The sequence below is a fragment of the Equus przewalskii genome, chromosome 13, assembly GCF_037783145.1.
Source record: "Equus przewalskii isolate Varuska chromosome 13, EquPr2, whole genome shotgun sequence".
Taxonomy (NCBI): domain Eukaryota; kingdom Metazoa; phylum Chordata; class Mammalia; order Perissodactyla; family Equidae; genus Equus; species Equus przewalskii.
Genome location: NC_091843.1, coordinates 29,837,883 through 29,862,016, shown reverse-complemented (window position 1 = coordinate 29,862,016; position 24,134 = coordinate 29,837,883). Strand labels below are relative to the sequence as shown.

The window sequence follows — 24,134 nt, the reverse complement described above, 5'->3', positions numbered from 1 at the left end:
AAAGTTTTCCAAACACCCTTGTCCTAAATCATTCGCCCTAACATACTTATCCACAATTTGCTGATACTCTGACAATATATCAGGAACTAGGCTGAGCGATGGGGATACAGGATATTAGATATGTTCCCTGCTCTAAAGGAGTGTGCTTTCCAGAGAAAAGAAGGACAAATACACTATTATGTATTTTAGTGTACAATATATTATGTGTTAATCACGGGGGCTACGACAGCAAGAAGAGATTCTGAAAAGATTCTTTGGGATTATAGAGCCCCAGATGGTCAATGTTAGAGATTCTTGCTTTTGCATTAGGCATTTTTTCCAAAATTTCCTGTTAAAAGGCAATTATCTTACTGGGAGGCATAGCAAATGAACAGTTAGCAGTCATTAACTCCATAAGTGGAATTCAGCTCTGATATACCTGTGTTGTCGCAGATGAGAACAGGGCCACTGGGGGAGGAACAGAGTCTTTATAAGGAGAGGGGAGGCTCTAAGGCAATGGTGGAGGTGCCTCGAGGGAGGCCCAAGGGCGGAAGGGGGTCTGAAAGGGAAACCAGGAACCTAGAAGGAGGAAAAGATAAAGGTGATCCATATTAGGTGAGAGGACCCCTGGAGTCTGGTAGAGCAGAGACCAGAGACAGGAAATTCCCCAGATACCTTCCACATGCCAGGTCCTGAGATCAAATGGCAAAAAAAGCGATCAATTGGGAGATTCTTGAGTGTTGCACTACGGACCAGGCTGCTCCAAGCATTTCTTTAGACGACCTCCTGGGAGATCAGAAGCAATCACTTCTGTCCTTCAAAGTCCAGCTGGAGCCCTTGCCTTGGGACCAGTGGACTTGGGGTCCTCCCAATGGTCCATTCTCACAGATGCTGGCTGTGTTGCCTACTCTCATTGAAGCCCAACTCTTATGGGAAAGTCATCCTGATAATTCTCTTTTAGCACATTCTTACAACCTCCTTTGGGGGAAGTTTCATCTTTACAGTTTTTCATTTTCCTAAAAAGGAAACTAAATCCCAGGAAAAAAAATTAGTTTATTTAAGATCAGTCAGGATGAGCCTGCCCAAGTTTCACTCTCAAGTCAAAGCAAAGCAAATTCCTATTCATTCTTCAAGTCTTAAATAGAATGTCACATTTTCAGGGAGTGGTTTCTTAATGCTTTAGACTGGGTCAAATCCCCCTGCTGTGGATTCTGAAATACCATCCTCCCCTTTCAAAATACTCATTCTTTGTTGAATATTTTTATTGAGCATCTACGTATGTCAGGCACTGAAGATGGCGTTAGGGAATCAATAGTAAACAAGATAGATAAAATGCCTGCCCTCTTTTTTGGTGTAATTATCATTCCTAACATATAGGGCTGTGGTGGGGATTAAATTAGGTGATTCGCTAAAGTTCTTAGAATTCTGCATGGCACAAAGTAAGTGCCATTCAATTACTTTGATAATTGCTGTTAAGTGTCTAACTTCCTCTAAGTGGCAGGAGGGTAGAACTCGAACTGTTCTCTGCTGAATCCTGAGTGTGAGGTTCCCTACCTGGTGCATAATAGAAATTCAATAAGTATGTGCTGGATTGAATTGAGTTGAACTGAACAAGGAGAATTCTGACATAATTTACATCTCCCTCCCTACACTCTCCAGCCAGCGTGTAAAATTCACAACTTGGGACACGCCGATCTGGAATAAAGAGGAATTTATTTTTTGTTAATTCATTCATCCATTCATACAATATAATATTTTTAGCAGCTACTAAATGCTAGACATGCTTCTAGATGTTGGCGATATAGCAGTAAATAATATATTGCAGTTTAGCTCCTTGAGTTTATATTCTAGAAGAAGAAGGTAGAAAATAAACAAGTAAATATTCCATCAACAAGGTTATTTCAGATGGTGAAAAGTAGAATAATGAGCCAGCAATTCCACTTCCGGGTATTTATCCGAAGAAAATAAAAACACTAACCCAAAAAGATATCCATATCCCCTTGTTCACTGAGGCATTATTTACAATAGCTAAGATATGGAAACAACCTAGGTATCCATCGATGAATGAGTGAATAAAGAAAATTAGGTGTATAGATATATATATACAATGGAATATTACTCATCCATAAAAAAGAAGGAAATCTTACCGTTTGTAACTACATGGATGGAACTTGAGGGCATTATGCTAAGTGAAATGTCAGACAGAGAAAGACAAACACCATATGATCTCACTTATATGTGGAATATAAACAAACAAACAAAACCCCCCAAGCTCACAGATACAGAGCACAGATTGGTGATTGCCAGAGGCAGGGGCAGGGCGTAGATAAAATAGGTGAAGGGGGTCAACAGGTACAAGCCTACTCTTATGAAATAAATAAGTAATGGGGATGCAACGTACAGCATGGTGACTATAGTTAATAATTATGTATTTCATATTTGAAAGTTGCTAAGGAAAATCCTAAAAGTTCTCATGGTAAGAAAAAAATCTTGTAACTATGTATGATGATGGATGTTAACTCGATTTATCGTGGTGATTGTGTGCACAAATATTGAGTCATTATGTTGTCCATCTGAAACTAGTATAACATTGTGTGCCAAATATACCTCAATTAAAAAAAGGTAGAATGAAGAAAAAAATGGCGGATGTAGTAGAGAGTAACTGCTCTGTCTGGATGGTCTGGGAAGGCTTCTCTGAGGAGCTGACATTTCAGCTGATCCCTAAAAGACAAGTTGCTGACCAAAACATGATTTTGGTTCTGTCATTCAGCCCACTGTAGCCTGCAATTAACCTTCAGAGCAGTTGCCTCTTCTAATTTAATTAACTATTTAATTATTTTAAAATAATAATTTGTTTAGTGTGTGTTCCACTGCTTTACTATACGGTCGGTGGGGGCACAGTTTGTGTTGTCTTGCTCACCGTTGCACCCCCCAGACACAGACGAGAAGTCTTGATTCACGTGTTTGATTGGCAGTCTGGACCACTGGCTCAGCCAGCTCTCTTGGCATGTGACTAAAGCAAGTGAGAGGCAGGCAGCTACAGATAAGACTAAAGAGGACTTTGAAGATGGAGGACAGGCTCAATTTAGAGCAGATGCTACCATGCAGCAAAGGAAGAAACACAAAACCTAGTGGGTTACAATGGAAGATTTTGGCTCTCATCAAAAAGACTGTAGAATGAAAAGCATAATAAAGCCAAGCACATTTCCCTCTGAATTTTAAATACTAACTCTCATAGAACCTACAAAAAGTAGGCAAATCACTTCTAATTTATAAAGAGATGTCAGAGCAAGTATGTAATATGTTTTTTTAAAATTCTAAGCCATAGAAATATGACTTTATTTTATTTATTTATTTAGCTAGTTTTTGAGGAAGATTAGCCCTGAGCTAACTGCTGTCAATCCTCCTCTTTTTGCTGAGGAAGACTGGCCCTGAGCTAACATCCTTGCCCATCTTCCTCTACTTTCCATGTGGGACGCCTACTACAGCATGGCTTGCCAAGCGGTGCCATGTCCGCACCCAGGATCCTAAGCGGTGAACCCCAGCCCACCGAAGTGGAACGTGAGAACTTAACTGCTGCACCACTGGGCCGGCCCCTGACTTGATTTTAACAGAGGATGATAACAGTAGTAATTACAGCAACCACCACATCTGAGTCCTTACTAGATCCAGTTACTCCGCTAACCACTGTACCTAGAAGGTCTCGTTTAATCCTCTTGAAATACTTAAACTAAAGTAAATGTTATTACCTGTTCATGCATGAGTAAATTTAACAGAGATGTTAAATAACTTGCCAAGTGCAAGGAAGTGGAGGAGCTAAGATTCCAACGCAGACTTCTCACTCCTATCCCCATGCTGTCTGGATGCTGGGCCACTTCCTGGGCTACATGAACTTGACATTCCCTCCCCTGTAGTCTAGTGTAGGACAGAACACCTAGAATTTGACTGAACTTCTTTGTCTACTGATTTGGAACTTCTGGGCATTTGATCAGGACTGGTCAATTTACTTCTGACCTATTTGAGAGAAAGTGTTTGCTAATGACTAGCGTGATGATGTGGGGAGAATCAAACCAAATGCACACACCTACTGATCAATGCCTCCAGAGATTCAATATGCACTGAAGGTTTACTATTTCCAAGACACAGCGCTAAGGACTGTGGGAGTAGAGGAACATATAAGGTACAAATTGTAAAGGTGAGTACGGAGGTGAGAAATTTTAAAAAAATGAAAAATAAGAATATATTACAGAGGGGTGATAAAGGAGTAACAGACAGTGCAGAGTAGGAAACTCTCAAGCTTATTTGGGACATTAGGTCAGATTCCAAGAAGACTTCCTGGAGGTGGTGGCATTTGAGATAGGCTTTGAACAGGGAGAATTTGAATCTGTGGAGATGTAAGTGGGAAGAACATTCTAGTAGGAAGTAATAATTAGAGCCATAGTTTGAAGTAGGGAATCTCAAGAATTATTTGGGGAGTAGTGAGTACTTCTGTTTATTAGTCAGTCTGTATAACACCTTGTAAGTTGTTTCTTGATGCTACTTCATGAATATGAAAATAATATTGCATTTCTTTAAATTTTTACTATATAGTTATTCACCACTCAGATTCACTCTTTTCCCTGCTTACTCTAAATTAATGGAATTGTAAAACATATTTTAAATATACAAAACAGATTCCAACTTTTATGTTTGGGCTATGCACGAACTAGCTCTCATTTGGCCATAGCGGACTCCACACTCCATTGTCCAAGCTGGACAAAGAACAGCCCAATTGTTCAGTGTGTATAACGCCTCAAAGCCTTGTCAAGAAGAAGGCACTCCAGAGTGAATCCAGAATGTATTTCCAGTTCCTCAAAAGGAAATGTCTCGTCTGCTGTCCTCCTGCACATCTCTGGGTTTTAACTAAACCATGAACAATTTGAAAATGAATCAATATGCTGAGATAATAATGTATTTTTAAGGATATCTCTGACTATGACATCTATTTTGGCCTTATTCTCCAGTGTTCAGCAGCACTATTTCCTTTTGGACAGATGAGAACATTAGAGGATTTTAAGGCAACCCTGTGCATGAATCCAGGCTGCCAGATTGTAGTTTTCTGGCGCTCAGGCCACCCTTTAGAGATCCAAGAAAAGGCATTTGAGTGATCAGGTGTAATGCCTTCTCTGGACACTTTTAACCCAAGTTTTCCCTTGATTTGGAGAGGCCATAATAGAACATCTTTCAGGAGGCAGCAGGGGGGAAAATGTTCTACCTGTTGTAAAGTATGGGGCAGGACTCACTCATCCAGCGAAGACGTTCCCCAGGGAGTGTGCCACTGCACATGCAGCCGCTAGAAGAGTTCTCTATGGCCTGCAGAGTATTTTGTTTTTTAATTCAAACTTCACGCCTTTAAACAGGCTGTGTACTGACTAGTGTCTCTACATCTAGAGAGATCTACCCACTTTTGCTCCTCTTTGTCGTTTCAGTCTATGAGCTTTGCTTTACAGCAGGGTTTCCTAGCTTCTGCACTATTGACTTTTGGGCCTAGATAATTCTTTGCTGTTGGTTAGAATGGGGCTAGGGTGGGAAGTGTGAAGGACAGTAGGCTGTCCTGTGACTTGTAGGAGGTTAAGCAGCATCCCTGGCCTCTACCCACCAGATGCCACTAGCAGCATCTGCTCTGCCGCCGCCCCGCCCCCGCACACAGTTGTGACAGTAAAAAATGTCTCCAGGGGGCAGCCCTGTGGCTAAGTGGTTAAGTTTGTGGGCTCCGCTTCGGTGGCCCAGGGTTTCGCTGGTTTGGATCCTTGGTACGGACATGGCACCGCTCGTCAAGCCATGCTGAGGTGGCATCCCACATGCCACAACTAGAAGGACCCACAACTAAAATATACAACTATGTACTGGGGGTATTTGGAGAGAAAAAGCAGGAAAAAAACCATCTCCAGACATTGCTGAATATTCCCTGGGGGACAAAATTCCCGCCCCGCCCCCCACTTGTTGAAAATCACTGCTTTACAATAATTCAACATCAGAGACCAGGGCTGAGGTAATGGCTGCATCAATTGTACGTAAGGCAACGTAGTGTGGGCAAGTAACACAATGATTAGAAGTAAGGAGAACTAAGTTCTAAGTGTAATTCTTCATGTGTTAGTTTCCTCACCTCACTCTCCCACAGATCTGGTATATAAAGCCTATGAAACAATATTTGTAAAAGCATTTTGAAAATTTAAAAATATAATGTTGTTGCCATTTGGTCTAACCTGGGTCTTTAGGCAACCATTAATACTGGCGCATTGAAAAATGGCAGTTCTACTCTGCAATAGCTAATTTAAATATGGAGGAATCCCGTCAACCAAGTTCACTGATGGGAGCTGAACTCAGCAGTAAGAAATGTCACTCTTGCCACTGGAATGGATTTTATTTATTTATTTATTTGAGGTAACTTTTAACATTATATAAATTTCATGTGTGCATCATTATATTTTGGCTTCTATATAGATTGCATCATATTTACCACCAAAAGTCTAGTTTCTATCTGTCACTGTGTCCCTTTACCCCTTTTACTCTCCACCCACCTCCCTTCCCCTCTGGTAACCACCAATCTGCTCTCTGTACCTATGTCTTTGTTTTTTATTTATTTTTATCTCCCACATATGAGCGAAATCATATTGTATTTGTCTTTCTCCATCTGACTCACTTGGCCTAGCATAATACTATAAAGTTTCATCCATGTTGTCACAAATGGCAAGATTTCATCTTTTTTATAGCTGGGTACTATTCCATTGTGTGTGTGTATATATATATATATACACACACATATATATATCACATCTTCTTTATCCGTTCCTCTATCAATGGCATGTAGGTTGTTTCCAAGTCTTGGCTATTGTGAATAACGCTGCAACGAATATAGGAGTGCACATATCTTTTCGAATTAGTGTTTTTGTGTCCTTTAGATAAATACCCATAAGTGGAATAGCTGTATGATATAGTAGTTCTATTTTTTGATGAATCTCCATACTATTTTCTATAGTAGCTATACCGATTTACATTCCCACAAGCACTGTACAAGGGTTGTCTTTTCTCCACACCCTCCAACACTTCTTATCTCTTATCTTTTAACAATAGCCATAGAATGAATATTCTTAGAGTCTCCTGTCTTTTTGGTCTTTGCTGGTCGGAAGGCTGGTGTTTGTTCATTCATGCAAGCATTTATTTAATAAATACTTGTTTAGTACCCGTATATGCCAGATACTGTGTTGGGCACCAGGGATGCTTATACAACTTCTAGTTGTAGTAAGCAAGTAGTTGTAGTAGACACATTAGATACAGCCCTGCCTTCATGGTGATTATGGTCTAGCAGAGAAGACATACAAAGAGTATGAAAATTATAGTGCATCTGGCAAGTGCTATGAGAGATAACATTCAGGACCTCCTAGAAGAGCCCCCAAGCTTGGAGTTCAGGGTTAGGGAAGGCTTATAGGAAAAGTGAAACCAAAGCTGGGACCTGAATGATGAGTAGGGGTTTGCCAGGCAAAGAGAGGGTGAGCAATATTTCTGGCAAAGGGGAGAGCATGGGTGAAGTGCTGGAGGTGAGGGACTATGGTGTGACAGGGAATACCAGGGAGCGCAGAGTACATGAAGGCAAACAGTGAGTGAGGCCAGGAGTATTCCAAGAACAACGAAGCCCTTTGAAGGTTTTAGGGATGCAAGTGACGTGTGCACACTAGAAATACTACTGTAGGTACAGTGTGAAGAACAGACTGGAGGGGGTCAAGACGAGAAGGAGGATGGAGAAAACCACGGAGGCTGCTTCAGCATCCATAAAAGAGAAGATGGCATCTAAACTAGGACAGTGGCAATGGGGTTGAAGAGGGGACAAGGGATGCAAGATATCTGAGATATTGAGGGAGGAAGAATGACAGGACTTAGAACAGATGAGCCTGTGCGTTGAGGGAAGTTAGGAAAGCAGAATCAGGGATGACTCTAAGCTGTTTGGGTGGGCTTTTGGAGGAAGTAACTGGAGTTGACTAAGGCCACTGCTACTAGTAACAAAAAATGAAAGAATGTTAATGGGGTTTCTTCTGAGTGCGGGTCTCTGAACCAACTGCTAACAGGTATTATCACACTTAAGACTTACAACATCCTTATGGTATAGGATCTATTATTCTCAGTATGTCAAGGTTCAGAATAACTTACTCAAGGGCACACAACTAGTAATAACAGCCAAGATTCAAACCCAGCTTCCTGACTCCACAGCCTGCTCTCTGAACCACCACATATAAGCATTCTTAGTTCACTTGAGTATTTACCTTCTTGGTTTAAATCATAGGTCTTCTGGTTACTAACAATAGCTTTGGAGGAATCATTGAATCATTTAAGATCTTTGAATCTCAATTTCTTCAGCCAAAACCCAGGTATTAGAATACCTCCTTCACAGAGCTGGTATGATGATTAAATTAGTCCTAATACTAATAATGAGATAGCAAGCATTTATTGAATGCTGACAATATTCCATGCTGTGTTGTAAATACTCGCAAGGGCAGTTGAAGTAACTTCAATTATTATCTTTATGTTATAGATGAGGAAACTGAGGCACAGATAGATTAAATGCCATACTCAGAGTTCACAGCTGGAATGCAAACCTAGGTGCACATTTCTGGAGCCCCTGCTCCTCTGTGTCATGCTGTCTCTACTAAGAAGTGAGATCTTAGAAAGTACCTGACAGACCAAGAGCCCAACACCTGGAATGTTGTATGTGCCTGGTGCTGGCTACAATTTTTATCCAATGCCAAGTTTATCTAATTTTCAGTAAGTGTGGGGGACTGTATCAGCCAAACAGAATCAACATGGCCCTTGTCCTAATGTCTTCGTTGGACTTCTGGAAAGCCATTCTAGTCATGATTTTTTCCCATTGTCAAGTCTCACTCGTCCATGAGAAGTCGGGTTTACATGTCAGTGGTTTATATGGCATGCTTCAAAGAAGGCCAAGGGACCCAGACTTCATCTGGAGCCAAACACAGAGCGCTGAGCTGCACTACTGATGGGATTAACCTGGGTGTCAGCCAAAAGACTGCAGAGGGACTTCTGCCTTTCTTCCATCTTTGGCATCTATTTGTAGGCAAGAAGCAAGTATTTCAGCATCTAGGTGAAAGAAAACAACTGGTTGATAAAATGGAATAGAAAAATCTATCTAACAGGTATTTGGTGGCCAGAGGTCAGGGACCACTGGTTCACGGTGGTTTTTAACTGGAAAGGATATCAGAGAGCTAATCTAACCCCATCATGTCACAGGGACACCTGAGTGGTGGAGACGTTCATTGGTAATGACATTAAGTGGAAGAATAAACTTGCAGCTTTGCTCGTGTCCCTTTTCCTTTCTGCTCCCCAGGCCCTACATCTAGAAAATGGAGAGATTAGAAATGAACTTCCGGTTTCTTTCAAACTCCAATATGCTATGAACCTTCATGTTCGAATCCCACAGTTACCTATGTGCTCACTAACATCATGTGGAGAAACAATACTTTGATTAGGAGTAAGGAGTGTTTATTAATTGTTCATGGTTGTTGATGATATAGAGGCAATTAGCCATCTATAATTTTCTTTCAACTGCTTTGACATTATCTTGGTAGAACCTGAGCCTAGAATCTTCTATAGATATTTACTGTTCTTCCCAAAGATGAGGCATGTCTTCGCACCTAGGTACAAGTAATCCTTTTAGTCAACACATGGGTCTGATGGACATTTTAAACTCATTTTGAAACAAGTTTATCAAACTTATCAAATATTAAACATTAAAAATAAATAATGATCTGGGTGGCAGGATGACAGGTTATTTTTATTTTTTTGCGATCTGTGCTTTCATCAGCATAACAGCTAACACTTAATTAGCATTTACTCTGTGTCACGTTCCCTGCTTTATGTGAATTATTTGATTTAATGCTCTCAACAAGCCTATGAAGGAGAAACTATTATTTGCCCCATTTTACAGAGGAGGGGAGTAAAGTTAAATGAAAAGAAGGTATGTCATCTGTTCAAAGTGACCCAGAAAGTACTGTGGGATTCAAACCCAGATGGTTCATGCTCTTAACTGTGTCAGGTGAGATCTTCCCAACGCCCTCGGGTTTCTACCGGGGTCACAAAGAGTATCAGTTTCTGTGAAAAGAAATGTAAGTATTTAAAAAGTAGTACTTGGGTTTTTAAAATTTTTTTGAATGAAGCTGGTGAATTATTTTTTCAGTTTTAGTTTCATGAACCAGTTTAAGTTGCTATTAAATGACAGTAATTTTAAAAGGCAGCTTACCTTCAGCAAGCTATAAATTACTTACTAAAACAATTCCCTCTCAGGTGCGTCTGAGGAGACGCTGCACTTTCCCTGAACCACAGACTAACAAAGAGCAAGAAGGGAAATTCTGAAGCAAGTGTGAATGGTAAGTGGTAGAAAATTACCATCAGTTTTCCTCGGAAAATAGGTATTTAATATTAATATTTGGAAATCCTCACTGCTTGAATATTGTTTGTCTACACCTGTCAGCACTGAAATTGCCTGGTGCACTCGATGAACGGGGTAGAGGAAGAAGCACACACTGAGAAATGACTTGTGCCTTAATTTGGGGAAAGATTGCTTTAAATCATAATCAGAAGAATCACTCCTGAAACAACAGGTAATAATGATTCTTAAAAACCAGCTGACAGGGGATGGCCTGGCAGTGTAGCGATTGAGTTCATGTGCTCAGCTTCCAGGGCCTGGGGCTTGCCAGTTCGGATCCCAGGTGCGGACCTACACACCGCTTATCAAGCCATGCTGTGGTAGGTGTCCCACATATAAAATAAAGGAACATGGGCACGGATGTTAGCTCAGGGCCAATCTTCCTCAAAAAAGAAAAACAAATCAAAAAAATCAGCTGACAAAATTTTGAAAATACCATACGTAGTAAAGAGTAAAATAAACAAAAAGAGATCTTACATTCCTCAGACTAAAAACTGAAAGGACACTGTCAGTTCTATAGGCTCCCGAATTTAAGTGATCTCAACAACGCCTTGAAGATCAATCTCTGGACACTATCTAAAATGAAAATTTTACAAGTTTCTATTGTGGTCCTAGGCAAAGATCCCACAGTGAGCTCCAGACCACAGCCAGTACTTTACTATGAGAGGTGAGGTATGAAGACCTCTAGGTTGGAAGCAAAAACAAAACAAACAACAAAAACGTCCGAGTTTAAAGATGAGGTTTACTTTTCACAGTACAATCCTAGGAAGGCTATGTTACTCAAGTTCCCACTGAGATGTAATGTCCTAGGCTTTTAAGTGTCAAATTACCAGTTTTCCATTCTACATTAGTTCTAAAACATCAGGGTATTCCCGTGCATAAAATCCTCAAATCGCTTTCCATTGTACCCAGAATGAAACACAAATTACTCACTGTTGTTTGCAAGGCCTCACGTGAACCTGCCTCTGCTTCCCTCTGCAACCTCATCACAGACTCTTTCCCCCACTCACCACTTCAGTAATCCTGGCCTTCCTTCTGGTCATGCCAAGATTGCTTCTGCCTCAGGGCCTTTGTACTCACTGTTCCCTGTGTCTAAACACTATTCCCACAAGTCTCTTGACCCTAGCATCTACTCACTATTTGGATATTAACTCAAATGTCACCTCTTTAGAAAATCCTCCACAAAACAACTGTCCAAAGTAGTACAGGCACACCTTAGAGACGGTGCAGGTTCAGTTCCAGACCGCCACAATAAAGCAAATATTGCAATAAAGCAAGTCACATGAATTGTTTGGTTTCCCAGTGCAATAAAAGTTATGTTTACACTATATGGTAATGTATTAAGTGTGCAATAGCATTATATCTAAAAAAAACAAGTACATACCTTAATTAAAAAATACTTTATTGCTTAAAAATGCTTACCATCATCTGAGCCTTCAGCGAGTCATAATCTTTTTGCTGGTGGAAGGTCAGGCCTCAATGTTGATGGCTGCTGCTCATCAGGGTGGTGGTGGCTGAAGCTTACAACGACTGTAGCAATTTCATTAAATAAGACCACAATGAAGTTTGCTGCATCGGTTGACTCTTCCTTTCATGAACAATTTCTCTGTAGCATGTGATGCTGTTTGATGGCATTTTACCCACAGTAGAACTTCTTTCAAAATTGGAGTCAATCCTCTCAAATCCTGCCACTGCCTTATCAACTAAGTTTATGGAATATTCTAAATCCTTTGTTTTCACTTCACCAATCTTCACAGCATCTTCATCAGGAGTAGATTCCATCTCAAGAAACCACTTTGTCTGCTCATCCATAAGCAGCAACTCCTCATCCACTAAATTGTATCACGAGAGTGCCACAATTCAGTCACATCTTCAGGCTCCACTTCTAATTCTAGTTCTCTTGCTGTCACCATCACATCTGCAGTTACTTCCTACACTGAAGTCTTGATCCCCTCAGTCATCCATGAGGGTTGGAATCAAATTCTTTCAAACTCCTGCTGATGTTGGTATTTTGACCTCTTCCCATGAATCACGAATGTTCGTAACGGAATCTAGAATGGTGAATCCTTTCCAGAAAGTTTTCAACTTACTTTGCCCAGATCCATCAGAGGAATCACTATCTATGGCAGCTATAGCCTTATGAAATGTATTTCTTAAATAATAAGACTTAAAAGTTGTAATTACTCCTTGATCCATGGGCTGCAGAATGGATGCTGTGTTAGCAGCATGAAAACAACATTAACCTCATTGCGCATCTCCATCAGAGCTCTTGGGTGACCAGGCGCATTGTCAATGAGCAGTAATATTTTGAAAGGAATCTTTTATTCTGAGCAGCAGGTCTCAACAGTGGGCTTAAAATATTTGGTAAACCATGTGGTAAATAGATGTGCTGTCATCCAGGCTTTGTTGTTCCATTTATAGAGCACAGGCACAGTAGTTTTAACATAATTTTTAAGGGCCCTAGGATTTTCAGAATGGTAAATGAGCCTTGGTTTCAACTTAGAGTCACCAGCTGCACTAGCTCCTACCAAGAGAGTCAGCCTCTCCTTTGAAGCTTTGAAGCCAGACGGTGACTTCTCTCTAGCTATAAAGTCCTAGATGACATCTTCTTCCAATATAAGACTGTTTCATCTACATTGAACATCTGTTGTTCAGTGTAGCCCCTTCATTAGTGATCTCAGCTAGACCTTCTGGGTAGCCTGCTGCAGCTTCTACATCAGCACTTGCTGCTTCACCTGCACTTTTCTGTTATGGAGACGGCTTCTTTCCTTAAACGTTGTGAACCAACCTCTGCTTGCTTCAAACATTTCTTCTGCAGCTTTCTGACTTCTCTCAGTCTTCAAAGAATTGAAGAGAGTTAGGGCATTGTTCTGGATTAAGCTTTGGCTTATGGCAATGTTGTGGCTGGTTTGATCTTCTATCTAGACCACTAAAACTTTCTCCATATCTCCATAAGGCTGTTTCGCTCTCTTCTCATTCCTGTGTTCACTGGAGTAGCACATTTAATTTCCTTCAAGAACTTTTCCTTTGCATTCACAGCTTGGCTAACAGTTTGGCATAAGAGGCCTAGCTTTCAGACTGTCTCGGCTTTTGACATGCCTTCTTCACCTTAGTGAAGACAGTAAGACACTAGCTTTTAGTGAGACACGTGACTCTTACTTGAACACTTACAGGCCATTGTAAGGCTATTAACTGGCCTAATTTCAATATTGTTGTGTCTCAGGGAATAGGGAGTCCTGAGGAGAGGCAGAGAGACTGGGAATGGCTGGTTGGTGGAACAGTCAGAACGCACAGCATTTATCCATAAAGTTCACCATCTTATATGGGCGGGGTTCATGGCGCTCCAAAACAATTACAATAGTAACATCAAAGATCACGGCTCTCGGATCCCCATAACAAATACAACAATAACCAAAAAAAGTTTGAAATACTGTGAGAATTACCAAATGTGATACAGAGACACAAAGTGAGCAAATGCCATTGGAAAAATGGCACCAATAGACTTGTTCGACACAGGGTTGCCAAAAACCTTGAATTTGTAAAAAAACTGCAAAATCTGTGAAGTGCAATAAAACAAAGCACCATAAAATGAGGCACGCCCGTGCCCCCGTCCCCTCCCCTCACTCAGCCACTGCCACATTACTACATTTTATATATTTCATAGTGTATGTCACCATCTGAAATCACCTTGTGTCTTTGTAAGTTTTCTTTTTTTATTGTCCATCTCACCTTCTAGAACGTGAACTCCATAACACTAGAGACCTTGGCTATTTCAAGGGCTGCTGTTTCCAACACCTAGTGCCCAATACATATTTACTGAATAAATGGATGAATGAAATTCAATATTCTTACCCCTAACCATACTATTATAAAGGTAGCTACACTCTTTTTTTTTTTTTAAAAAAAAAAGCTCTACCTAATAAATTAAAAATAAACATGCTGAAGAAAAAGACATGACACTTACCTGAGACCTTGAGCACAGAACTGAGAACCACCCCTCAGTGCCCACGTGCTTAATTATTTATTCTTAGCTTTTAAATTTCGTTAAAAAATTACATAGGCAAAAAGTGGGATGATGCTAAATCTGCTTAATTAGTAACATGAAAAGAAAACAAAAGGTAAGTCATCTCACACACCCCAACCCCCAGCTTCAGGGAACCCCCAGCTTCAGTCCAGGGAAGCGTGGCCGTCGGACTTGCCTGAGCCAAATGTTCTACAAAGAACAAGCCAATGAACCTCTCTACCCTTTGCCCAGAGGGAGCTACGGAATTGGTTAATCCACACCTGCCTCTTCTTCCTGTAGTTGACTTGACTGTTGCTGGACTCCCCGTTCCTTGCTGCAGAGGCCAGATATTTTTGTGTGTCCTTCCCTCAGAGATGCTACATCAAGCTCAGATGCAAACCTAACTTGTGTAAACCATCTAGTCTAATCCCACTCTCCTCGTCAATGTTGGTTTAGAGGTGGCCATATGACTCAGACTGAGGCCAAGGGGATATCTAAAGAAATTTGCTGGGGACATCTAGGGAAAACAGATTTCTTGTTTTTGTTTTTGTTTTTAAAAGACCAATATCCTTTCACTGGATATTGTTGTGTCTGAGTGTGATGCCCAGAATGGCTGTGGTTGTTTTGGGACAAAGCTGACAGCCCAAGGACAGCAAAGTAGGAGGACAGAGAGAATCTGAGTCCTCCATGCTGTTCTCCAGCCAGGAAATTAATCAGCTCCGGGGGCTCCCTGCCCCAGGAGTTATTATGTGAACAACTGGGTTATTGCAATAACCACTTAACTGGGCTCTTTGCTTCTGACCTTGGCTCCTTACCATTTATTATTGACCTGCTGCTAAAAAGAGCGTTTTACAACTAGTGGCTCTCTACCTCATTCAGGCAGAAGTCCAGGTCTTCATAATGGTCTCAAAGCCCCTGCTTGCGTCTACCAGCCATCATTTCTCTGTCTCCATCTCTCACAACTTCTCCCTCTGCTCACTCAACTTCAGCCATACTAGTCACATGTCTAGACCTTGAACATACCAGATAAGCTCTTGCCTCAGGACATTTGCACTACCTGTTACCTCTCTGGAGCTCTCCTCCCCAGATAGCCACATGACTTGATCTCTTGCCTTCTTCATATCATTGCTCAAATGTCATTTTTTTTTTTGCATGAAGTCTTGACCATCCTATTTAAAAGAGAATACCCACACCCCTGCACCCCCTATTGCTTTACTTTCCTCTACGGCATTTACAACCTTATTTTTTGATATTTTACTAATTTATTTTTATCTATCGTATATCTCCTCCACTGATGAATCTCTAATGCCTATAAACCTGGCATACAGTAGCTACTTAGCAGATATTTGCAGAACCAAGGAAGGGATAGTAATTCTTTTACTGTTCTAGAATTTTGAGATGAATTTTCTGTTGCAGCTGAAAGCATCGTGAGCGATAGATTTCCCTTGAGCTGCCTTGTGACCTGTGCCCTTCTTTTTCAAGACAGTCAACCACGTTTTAAATTAGTAGTTAGTGCTTCTAGAACAGAGGACTCCCCACCCCAAAGCCATCAATCCATATTGTATAGTAGAAGACGAGCAGTACAAAAATGGGTATGGGATTCAAAAGTTTGCTTTCCAGTCTCTCTGAGACCTTGGGCAATTTAAAATGTATCTCTATCTATCTGCCTTAATCTCCTCATTTCAATGAGGAATAGTCTACCTTCTATCTGTAACATCCATACTATCTCTTTTATATCTGTTATGTGGAATTATAAAACCTAGTCTAGTTATCTGCCATGGACGTTATAAGAAATAAATGACCCATATGTGTTAAAAGCAGGAAAGAACTATGTATATTTGTAAGGGATTGTTTTGAATGATTTATTTTATTCTCCTGAAAACATTCATTGTTGTTATATTAATGGTAATAATGATTTTTGGTTTGTTGACATTTATTACTTACTGAAGGCTGTATTTATTCAATAAATATTCACTGAGCCCCGACTAGGTGCCAGGCTCCTTTCCAACACCACCCTCTCACCATGGTTAAGAACATGCACTCTGAGATCAGACAGGTGTGTGACTGGGGTAAGTTGTTAAACTTCCTGACCCTCAATTTCCTCCTTTGTAAAATGTGGTTAAGTTGCTTCATATCTTCTCATTGTGGCAAAGATGAAACGAGGTAATATACTGATAGTTATTATTACAGAATCCGGCCCAGTGAAGTCTGATTAAATAGAATTATCATTATTATTACTCTACCGCGGCCAGCTATGGTATCATGCTTTCAGAGATTTTATCAACAAAGCCTGTGAACATCATCTCAAGACAGACCAGGGAAGATGAATAATTTGCCTAAAAGAATAGTTGAACCCTAAATAAAACTTGGTCTCTGTGCCTAAAAAGCCTGGCTAATTTCTATTCCTTCTTTAGGTCTCCTACTGGCTGCCAGTTACACTAGTGAGGCTTCCCTGCTCCCTCTGCCACCCCACTGTGAGAGGTTGGGTAGCTTACTCTTTTTCTAGCACTTTCCACACCCACACTGGATTGCAATTGACAACCACTTGTTGATATCCCTCAAGAAGATATAAACTGCTTAAGAGGAGAGCAACAGTATCTTGTTCACCCAGCTCAGTGCCTGGCACATAGTGGGTGCTCCACAGCTATTTGCTGACTAAACACATTTAATGCGATTAGTGTTAGGGCAGGGGTGAAATGAATGCCATGGAGCTTTTGCTCTTTCTTGGCTTGGCAACATTTAATTACCTAATGCTTACAAAGAGAACAGGATGTTTGACCGCAGTGCTTTGCACAGAATCTGCTTCCCTTCCCCCTCAGAGCCTTGCAAGCTTCCCGGGAGTCCACCTCTCACCAGGTCGCCTTCAGAGTACAGCAAGCCCGCAGCTCTCTCGCATCAAGACAGCCTCCATCACAGCGGAGAAAAATGCTTTCATCTCGTGGCAACTTGTTCATAATCAGACCAACTTTGCTTCCAGCAGATTGGAGCCCCGTACAAAGTACAGTTACTTGGGAAATCCCTTTGTAGACTCTCTGATGCAGAGGGGAGCTTCTGGGCTTCCTTTTGACACACAGAGGAGAGGTTTTCACTCTCCTTAGTGCCTGCGGCAGAGAGCTGGGCTGTACAGTAACCTTATATTTGTTGGCGTTCTGGTTTCCTTTAAAAGCACTCAAAATATGCTCAGATGTTCTCTCTGCTCTGCTCTCGCCATAGCCCTCTGATGTAAGGAAAGAGAAAATAGAGTTTCTCAGTGTGTTTCTTGGATCAACCTGTGTTAGAATGATTTGGGATGCCTGTGAAATTTGTAAATTCTTTGACTCCATCCCAGACCTTCTGATGCAGAATCTCCAGGGGTAGGACAAGGAATATGCATTTTAACGCCCTCCTCCAGGGATCCCATGCACTATAGGGTTTGGAAATCTTTCAGTGACCTGCCCAAGGTCACTAACTGGGTAGCTGGACCCAGTTTAAAGTTAGGGGATAACCTGACTGATTAATAACTCTATATTGGTGGCCTGAGGTTGTTGGTCCAAAAAGCTTCCTTCCAAGTATTCTAATCTCCTGGAAAAAAAAAGCTTCTGTCCAAAGAACAAGAGCTCTTCTTCCTGAGATGGGAGTTCTCACCACAGCCACCACGGTAGCCCATATCAGGGGTGGAAAGAGTGAGGCAAACAAGGCTCATTTTATATTGTTTAGACTAAGATCTGTGGAGTGACGTTACAATCACCCTTTGCCATTTATGTTGCATAAACATCTAAAAGGGTAATTTGTCAATCACTGACTTCTTTCTATAAAATTAGAAGGTCACAGTTTTTATGCTGCTTTGAGACAATCCAGTTAGTATTTTTCTGTTTTGATGACAGCAAAAAGTCATAATCACTGAAGGGAAGCTGAAAAATCATGCCTAATATTCCCAAGTTTCTCAAAAAAAATCATTCCTACTATCTCTGAGTTTCTCAAGCATCAGTGCAAAGATCAGACACTCTTGCATACATTTGAGGTGGAGGACTCTTTGCTAGAAAGTCACTCGCAATCAACAGCTTCTAGGTTAGAGTGCCTGGAATGCACCTCACATCGGCAGCTAAATTGATAGTTTTTCTCACTAGAAAACTGAGTGAGTAGAACGCTTCATTCTTCCCTCTACATGAGTCATCTTTTTGGAGGGAGGGGAAGGAAGGAAAGTTACGCCCATGTAGCAAAACAGAATAAATATCACCGTTATTTCCCATGAATAAGATGAAATGACCTATATTGATGGACATTGAGCTGTAGAAGGAAACACCCTAGAATTGTAGTATCAGAAAGGAAATAGCTATCTTCTACAGTCGGGAAAAAAAACCCCCAGAAATATCAGATAATTCTGACTTCTTCCCATGTACTGAATCATACACCAAATCTGAAGATATTGCCTGACGCCCAGAGTGGGCAATTTCCAGCATGTAAAGTACTCCTATGATGACATAGTGTAAAACTCCATGAGATGAAATCATATATTATATGAATGTGCATGCTAGGCAAATCCAATACAAGAATTGCATATGGTGAACCTTTCAATGTGTGTCTTCCAAGAACTAAACTAAGTGAACTATGCTTAGATGGCATCCTACTCACCAGCAAAATAGTGAAAGCTTCAGACCATCGACAAGTTGTTTGTTGACTTCATGTTAACATGGTCTGTAAGACATATGTGACCCCACCAAGTCCCACGGTTCCGAATCCCATGTACATGCTGCTGCCTCCCTCGTTTCTAGGTCCATCTCACATTCTCTCCATCAAGACCACACTCACATAGACAAATTCCTTCTTGGCATCTACACCTGATTATCTTATAACCATTTCACACTCAATATGCTCAAAACGAAGCTTATGATTTTTCTCCCAGAAGGAGTTCAGGACATGTCACCCCAAAATACGCTGCTTTGATGTATTGATTATTTTAAGCTGAAGACATTTGAAAAATAGCAAATGTAGGGAGAGGTTTTCTCTGAATCCCCTGTATTTACCAAAAGAGGGATCCTCCAAAAGGAATTCACTTGTCATCAGTCCCCTCCCCGGGAGTTCCATCAACCAGGGAAGACTGACTCTTATCGCAGACAAACTTTGTCACCAACCAGCCTGTCTCCATCTGTTCTTCTAAGGCCTCATTCATCTTTCCTAAGACTCATTTATTGTCCTCTAAGAGGCCTACATCCCTCCTCCCCTTTCCAACTAAGATGGTATAGCTCTCAAATCTCACCGCCTTTTTGAGTATTCACTTTTTTTTCCTGTCGTACCTCCACGCACATAATATTAAAACTTAACAAATTTGTGTACCATTTCCCCTGTTGTTGGTTTATTTCATAGACCCAGCTAGTGAACCCAGGAGGGTGGGGGGATGTCTTTCCTCCCCTACATCTCCAAATATGCTTCTTTTCCAGGTTTCCCAGTCTCAATGACCGGTACCCACAAATCACTCAGTTGCTCAAAGCCCAAACCCGGGAGCTATCTTAAGTCCCTACTTCACCTCTCCCCTAAAAGCCAGTCCATTACCTCCAAAATATGTCTGGAGCCTGTTCTCTTCTCATCATCAGCACCTTCTCTACTCTAATAAAGCCACATTGTCTCTCATCAGAACTCCAATAAGAACTTATTTTAACAAGATAAATTGAATATTTAAACTCCTTCCATGGCAAGGAGTCCCCCTATTCTCAGAATAAAACCCAGCCTCTTTGACCTAAAAGGTCCCAGCTGATCTAGCCCTTTCCTACCTCTCCATCTCCTTTCAGAGCACACAGCTTGCTCTTGCCCAGCTGCAGCCACACTGGGCTCTTGTATGTGCTCTGAAAACATCACCTTTTCTGCTGGCACTGGGCCTGTACATGTGCTCGTTTTATTACTACCTGCAATGACCAAGGCATGGTTCTTTGACGCTGGCACATTCCCATCCTTCAGGCCTTGGCTCAGGTGTCACCTCCTCAGAGAGGCCTTCCCTGATAACCCACATTGACGTGAGCTCCTCTAAGAACTGTCTCATGCCACCCTGTTAAAGTCTTTCTCAGTGTTCATCAAAACCTCGAATGAGCTATTTTCTACCTTTTTTATTGGCTGAGTCTCTCATTATAAAATAAATTTTTTACTAGTACATGATATGTCTTACTCACCTGGCACAGTGCCTGGAACAAAGCAGACATTTATAAATATCTACTGAATATATGAGTGAATGAATTAATGAATTTGAGTGACATTTCTACTTTACCAATAAATTAATTTCATCGCCATTGTCTGAAAGGAGCTGACATCACTTCCATTTGGTCTGTATGGCACAACAATAACTTTTTCAGTCCTCAGCAATATCACTTGGCATCATATGGCACAGTATGTTGAGGATCATTTACTCTCATTCAAGCACCTCACAACCTGAGTCCCGCCTACCTTTCGAGTTTAGTCTTTCACTTTGCTTCTGCAGGTACTCTACGCCCAACAAAATGGAATTCTTCCTCTTTCTGAGCCTACAAACCTCAGGACGTTTGCACATGCTATTCGCACCATTTCAACTTCCTTCCTTTTCATATCTCATAATTTCTGCTTCCTGAAATCCTCTGAGAACTTGAGTAATCAAAGAAGTATCAATTACATAAATATATCAAATCAACATGTTGGACACCTTAAATTCCACAATGTTATATGTCAATTATACATCAATTTCAAAAAAGAAGCGTCAATTAACAGATACTGTAAATCCAATTTTTAAATTGGAGAGTTTGGAAAATGGGCACTGTTACATACTGATAGTGGATATGTAAGTCATTAGTGCCTCTAAAGGGCTATTGATACTTTAAATTTAAAAAAATCTTAAAATATACCTCCATAATCTGAGCCAAGGAATTTCCTTTTTAAGAATGTATTGCAGTGATATAATCATAACAACTAATCATAATTATTGAACATTTTCTATGTGCTATGTTGTTTAAAATATCTGTCCAAATACATTCTTACAGCAATTCTTCAAGGTAGATTTTATTATCCCAATTTTACATATCGGGAAATGAAATTATGAATAATTTGAGGTAACTTGCTCTGTACGAAAAAGTAGGGAGGCCAAATTTTGAATCAGGTGTTTTATCGTAAAACATATGCTCTTATAATCACTCTACCCCATAGGTTTTCCCGGATAAGCGCAGAGTAGCTATTAGAGAATGTTCATAACAGTGTTGTTATACACTTGAAAATTTGAGTAAATAAATTAGGGCATACCTACTGTTCATAAAATGAAAGATGATCACTATATATTGCTAAGTGAAAACATCTATTTACAAAATAGGATTTCCATTGTGATTTCATTTTGGTAAAAAAAAAAATTGTATTGATTTTTGTTCATTATAAACTAACCAGTCCCTTTTGCAGTATCTGTCACGTGGCACTTATTTGCTGGCTAAACTGATTGATGAATATACACATAGTCAAGAGGTTAGAAAGATAGACCACATACTTTTACCAGTGTAGATCTGTGGGTTGTGGGATTATGAATGAAATTTATTGTGCGATCTTTTTTTTAGTTATATTTCAAATTTTCTACACTGAGACCATACTGTTTTAGTAATCAGAAAAGGAAAAGAATAAATGTCATATTTTTAAAAATCTCTTAAGTTCTATTTTAAATGTTTTCTTCCCATTAAGTCTATCTTTGTCCCCATAAATAGATGAGATTTCTACCTCTTTTTTACTCAAAGCACTTTAGTTTTTAATCAAAACACTTTGTTTTTAGCTCACTTTGTCTTATATTTCTTGACATAATGCCTCATTCTTATGTACCAATTCCTGTCTCCCTTTAAACGGTGTATTTCTGAGAACTTGAACTATATTTTATTGATCTCTATAACCCTTTCACTCTCTGGGGCAGTGCCTTGGATCTGATAAGCACTCACTAAATGTTTATTGTTGGACTCAGTGTCATCCATCTAATAGCCTACTGAATAATTTGGAATGTGAAAAACTCCAGCCTACTAGCTGATACCCAAGATACACAGTTAATTAAATGAGCCGTAACAATGCCATGCTGAGTCTTATTGGAGCCTGAAGCCAAGGAAACAGTTAAGTCAGTAATACCGAGCCTGTCTTTATTTAACATTTTGATATTTCATTCATTGCGGGTTCTTTGCATTAATTTTGGTTTTTTAAAAAATATTGCATTAAAATATTTATTTTTGTCACTTTACCTGGTCTCACTCTTGCCTTTATAATACAATAAGAGCAGGTAATGCAATTTGAGCATCTTATAACAGTCTAGATGCCAGATATACATATATGCGTATATATATAATTTTGTTCACCTCACCCTTACAGCCATCCTAACAGATATCTATATCATTATCTCCATTTTGCATAAAACGAAACTTAAGCACAGAGACGGTAAGTGACTTGGCCATGGTCACCAGCTGGGAAGTGGTAGAAATATAATGGAAAAGTCATTAGCAGGAACAAGTGAGGTGGAAGAGAAAGTTGAAAGTTGAATAATTTTTATTGATTTTGATCAGTACAGAAAACCAACTTGGATAGAGCAGGCCAATTAAAAAAAAGGAACCTGATTTTTAAGAACCTTGATTTTTATCAAGTGAAAGTCATTCATTAATTCACTCAACAAATATTCAAGTGTCATTGAGGCAGTATTAGTGATGTTAAATGACATCAAAAATATGTTGGCCAGGGAACCTAGATGCCAGTGGCTGTGTGCTAGTGTCCAACGTGGCAAAGAACTTAGTCTTCTGTTACTTTAGCTTCAATATTCTCATACGTAAAGTGGAAATACATATACCTACCTCTCATAAGGTTTTGTGAGGATTAAATTAGAAGGAAAATCTATTACAATGATATTCATAATAATAGCTTGAAAATATTGAGAACCTACACAGCGCCAAGCACTGTGATAAATGTCATACCTACATTATCTTATTAACTTGTCTTAAGCACTTACTAAAGAGTACTCACCACATAGGAAGTCCTCAGTTGATAAGAGCTATACTTGGAGTGGACACTAAGAATCCTTGTAGTCAGTAGGGAGCCGGTCACAAAGAGAAGATTTAAGTCCAGAGTCTGAGAATAATGCATGACCTTAAACAAGTCATCTAGCCTGGCGGTCCCCAAAGCCAGTCCACTCCATCAGAATCTTCTGGGCATCATCCTGGTCCTCAAACCTCTAATTTGTAACTCTTGGGGATCTGGAGTCTATTGTTTAAAAAGCACAAGTGATTTTGAATCATGGCCAAGATTTAAAACAACTGATTAACTTGAGCTTCAGTTTTCTTAAGATTCCTGAGGTTAGGGAGTAAGTTATTTTTTTTCCCTTCCCTTTTTTATCTCTAATGCCTAGGACAGTGCTGCCAGATAGATGACACTCGACAACATTGCTGATTAGATGGGTAGAAAACGGGCCTAATAAAGCCTGCTCTGTCTACTTCACAGGGGGTCCATGGGGATCATTGGTAAAGCTCCATTGACAGTGCATCTGAAAAATAGAAGATGCTGTACAAAAGTGTAATTTTATACATTCAGTCATTAATTTATTTTAGTGTGATTTTGCCCACTATTTGAACATAAATCATTTGGTTTTGGGGTATCCACCACTATATTGAGTTTCTAAAAATGAATTACTGCAAGGTTTTAGATAACATACCTCCTCCGAATTACTCAAAGTAATTTTTA

The 24,134-nt window shown here is 40.1% G+C and overlaps 1 protein-coding gene across 4 annotated transcripts in view; it reads right to left on the bottom strand.

Moving 5' to 3' along the window:
* The window catches only part of PPP2R2B (protein phosphatase 2 regulatory subunit Bbeta), a 436,961-nt gene that overhangs the window by 411,457 nt on the left and 1,370 nt on the right, over positions 1 to 24,134 (bottom strand). The window lies entirely within an intron of this gene.